Genomic DNA, 4,767 nt, shown 5'->3' with positions numbered 1-4,767 from the left:
CTACTTGGACTATGTCTGGTCCATGGCTGGTTTACCTATACATATGGCATTTACCAGCACACTAAGGAGTGTCTTGACATCCACGATTCCAAGAATGACACCGTGTGCTTGCCAAGGATGAAAACCCTTATGACCTAATTTTTACAATGTCACATTATGATATGGGCTTGTAATCTGGGTTTCCAGTTACGATTTCATCTGTCATACGACCACTGATATTGGGCATGTGTGTGTGTGCCAGCCAGGGCTCATGCAGTTCCTTGAAAAGCTTGAAACCCCTTGAACTTGAAGAGATTGTTTTCAAGGCCTTGAAAGTCGTGGAATTTTGGCACATCCTTGAAAATCCTTGAATTTCCTGAATTTTTATTTTTAATAAACTTCCAGTGATTGTATTTGATAAAATTGCAACCCACCTGAATTCCCGCTGCGATTTTGTTATTGGGTGTAAGTTTCGTACAAAGTCAAGTAAGCACATGACTAGCAGACGCTCGTGAACGTCTGGCCACAAGGACGCTGGCTTGTCCACCGTTTCCTCTCACCCGTTTCCTGTGTTACTTTCCAGTTGAGTAGACAAATGGCCGCCACTGTGTGTGCGGTTGCACGGTCGCATCGTGACATTTTGTGTGGGTTTAGCGCTTGCGTGTGCGGTTGTGTCGTCACGTTTTATGCATGTGTAATGCTTATGCGTGCGGGTGCGGTTCCATCGTGACATTTTATGCACCCGTAGCAGTCATGTGTATGTGCAGTTGTATCGTGAGATTTAGTGCATGTGTATGGTGGTATCGTGACATTCTGTGCATTTGCAGCATAGCGTGTGCCAGTAAACGTGCGTGCAAACAATGCCCGGAAAGCGCAAATTTCAGCGGTCGTGGCTGAACAACAACAACTACCGAGAGTGGCTTGTGCCGGACATGCCATATCCGCACAAGGTACATTGTAAAGTTTGCTGTAAGTGTTTCGATATCACTGCCATGGGGGAGTCGGCACTAAAAAGCCACCTAAAAAGTGCAAAGCATAGAGAGCACATGCAAGCCGCCGGGAGTATCTGCATGATAAGCATCTTCCTGACGATATCTGAATGTCAAGCGAATTAACCACAGCTACTGCCATCGCAGTCAAACTTGATGGATGTGTGCAAGAAGCATGAACTTGTGACGGATGCAGAAATTCTGTGGACATTGAAGGTTATAACATTGCGCCATTCATATCATTTGTCATCACAGGTGAATGAATTGGTGAATGAATTGTTTAAGAGGATGTTTGTAGACAGTGAGGTGGCACAATCTTTCACATGCGAAGAGCAGAAGTGCTCGTATATCGCGTGCCATGGTTTGAGGCCATTCTTTCTTTCCTCTCTGCAGCGGGAAATAGAGAACAGCGACTACTATGTTGTCTTGTTCGACGAGTCTTTGAATGAGAATTGCCAGCAAAAGCAAATGGACATTCATCTAAGGTACTGGGATGCATCACAGTACGCTACTTCACATCTGTGTTTAGGGCCATGTCAGGGCTGAAGACCTGCACGAAAAACTACTTGGTGCCTTAGAACCACTTCCATTACATAAAGTAGTGCAGCTATCAATGGATGGACACAATGTGAATTTCAAGGCATTCAAAGGACTGCAGGAGCACCTACAGAAGAACTATCAGGTGAGGTGCTTAGACTTGGCAGATGCAGCTTGCACACTGTGCATAATGCCTATGCCGCATAATGCCGCTCGTTTCATCCACTCATCATATTCCTTTGATATCAGCGTTTCCTCCTTAAAAACTGCATCTGCATTATCCCCTTATCGCTCCGTCGTCGCATTGCCAGCCTATCTCTATTTCACATTCTTTCATAGCCCTATGCGCATCACACCTTATATCTTTCCCCCTACACGCATATTTCACCGCACCAGCAATCAGCTACAGGTTGCCCGTCCATGATCAAGCACAGTCACGTTTTCAAATTCTTTTTTTCCTCGCACAGCTGCAGACTGGAACGGCCTTCCTAATGATGTTGCTGTCATTATGTGCCCATCGAAGTTCGTCGAAAATGTAAAACACTTCCTCTTATTGTGACTAGGTATTTTTAGTCTTGCCACCCCTTATGTAACGCTCCATTTTTGGGGCCTTTAAGGTAATAAAATGAAATGAAATGAAAGGCAGGTCTTACAGCAAGCAAATGGAGCTTGGACATTTTGCTCTCAAATATGTGTATGTTGTTTCTTGATGCACCTGCCCTGGGAGAGGACTTTGTAGCATTCACCAGACAAACGCTGTTTCCTCTCAAGTTCTGTGCGAATCGGTGAATTGAGAACATCCCGGTGATAGAGCGGGTTCTGCTTCTCTGGCCTCACTTGAAAGAGTATGTGGAAGTGGCAAGAAGCAAGGAAGTGAACCTTCCCAAGTGTGCTTCTTTTCAGAACGTTTGTGACTTTTGCTGTGACCCACTACTGGTAGCAAAGCTCAAGTTTGCACTTGCTATTGCGATGACCCTCCAGCCATTTTCGACACACTTTCAGACAGATAAGGCAGCTATGTTCTTGGCAACGGACCTTGAGAATATTGTCAGAAAACTGCTAACAAAGTTTCTCAAGTCTTCTGTTCTCTGTTCATCAGTGGGATTCACTGGCCTCCTGAAGATTGACTTTGAAGATTTAAACAGCCATGTGCCATTCATTAAGATAGATGTTGGTCATACAGCTGACCAGCTTCTTAAATGTCACAAAGTAAGTGTGAAAGCTGCATTTGCATTTTGCAAGCAGTGCAAGCAGTTTCTTCTAAGTGTCACAAATAAGATACTGGAGAAGAGCCCCCTGCGATATCCCATTGTGAGAGGTCTCTCTTCACTAGACCCCAGGCTGGATGAGTGTCTGGAAGGCTTAAAGAAAGTTCTGGATGCACTCATTTCAGCAGAGAGAATCCATGAACATTCAAGGGATACTGTGCTTGCACAGTTCATTGAGCTGCTACAGGAGCGCAAACATGAGTTGCATCTATTTGAAAGGAGCTTGCATACACTTGACAAGTTTTTCTATGAACTTTTAAAGGTTGGCTCAGCATATGCTGAGCTTTGGAGGATTGTAAAACTGCTGCTTACACTTAGTCATGGCCAAGCAAGTGTGGAGAGAAGATTTAGCATGAATCGCCAGGTTTCAGTAGAGAACATGAAAGAAGTGACTCGCATTTCACAGCGCATTATCTGTGATGCTGTAAACGTAGCAGGTGGCATTTTCAATGTGCCCATCACAAAGGAATTGAGAGCATCTGTGGCTTCTGCAAGGAACCAATACCGTGCCTTTTAGGAAACAGAAAAAGCAGGAGGATGAAGATGCAAAACAGGAAGAAATGCTGCATTGATGAAGAGATTGATACTCTCAGAAGGAAGAAAAAGAAACTAGAAGCCACTGTTGCAGAATCAACAGCTTCAGCAGACTCAAATGGAGAAAAAGCGGAGGCAGCCAGTGACCCGACTTGCATCATAAAGTCAAACAGCCTAAGAAAGACTGCCAAGAGCAAGCGGCAGGATATCTTGGACATTAACATAAAAATTCAGAAGCAAAATGAGGCCGCATAAGGACTGAGTGAGTGTTTACTTGGTAGATCTTCGTTAGCAAGTAAGTGTTTGCATCTTCGAACACACTGAAAGTGGTCATCCGTGTAACTCAAACAATGATAAGAAGCGATCGAAAAAGGAAATACCGCTGGAGCCGTCATTGTGTCTGAAGACAAGTTTCCTTGTTAAAACGTTGGCTCTAGTGACAATCCCCTTTTTCAGTGAATTCTCATCATTTCAAGCCTCTGTCTACCCCTAAACATTTGTCTTATTTGGATTTATAACAGGGAATGTGGTCCTTGAAAATCCACACATAGGGCATTGAAAGTCCTTGAAAACCTTTGAATTTTTGTCATATACACCAGCATGAACCCTGGCCAGCTGTCCTAGCTAAATGTTGCCAACAAGTAAAAAGGGACAGCATTGTGCAAGCGTCGATCATTGTATGCTGACGCACATTTTTACGCCAACTACGAATATCTTTTCATTCCGAAAAAAAAAAAGAAAGTAATTTATAAGTATTACTAGCTACTGTTGCCAACCGATAATTTGGACTCAGGATCGACAAAGATGAATAACCGGGAGTCCTAAATACCACATTCACCTGAAATTAGGTGACTTTACCAAAACAGGTGTGCCACATTATCGGATTGTCACTTTCGGGGATACCTTCAATTTCGTGGGGCTAGTACAGGAGGCATCGGCGTGTACTAGTTATAGCATACTTAGCACGGCGCCAAGCACACTACAGTAAAATCTCGTTACTACGAACCCAACATTAACGAATTTCTGAAATGTATGAATATATTAAAAATCCCCACCAGATTGCCTATATTTTCAATGTGAAAATATTTCAGAACTACGAATTTCAATACAGCGCATATTTCAGAATAACGCACATAGTTTATTTCCCCTTCATAGCCAAAGAACATCGGTATTATGAATTCGGCTATAAGTAACAGCACCGCAACTCTCGCGTGAAGCAGAAACCGCAAGTGCAGTAGCTACCATCATCACCATGTCAAGTGCCAACTGCTTCACCACTAACTTCAGCAAGAACTTCACGACAAAGGTTTGGTGGGGTTTACGCGAGATCCAACGATGAATGCAGCTAGCGATGACGCCAAGAAGCAGCGAAAGCAGTTTTCACTGCAAGACAAATTGGACGTACTGCAGTAAATTGACGCAGGAAGAAAGCAAATCGACGTGTGCAGACAGCGCGGAAT

This window comes from Dermacentor albipictus, chromosome 9, assembly GCF_038994185.2.
Source record: "Dermacentor albipictus isolate Rhodes 1998 colony chromosome 9, USDA_Dalb.pri_finalv2, whole genome shotgun sequence".
Classification (NCBI taxonomy): domain Eukaryota; kingdom Metazoa; phylum Arthropoda; class Arachnida; order Ixodida; family Ixodidae; genus Dermacentor; species Dermacentor albipictus.
Note: the sequence above shows the minus strand (reverse complement) of the source record.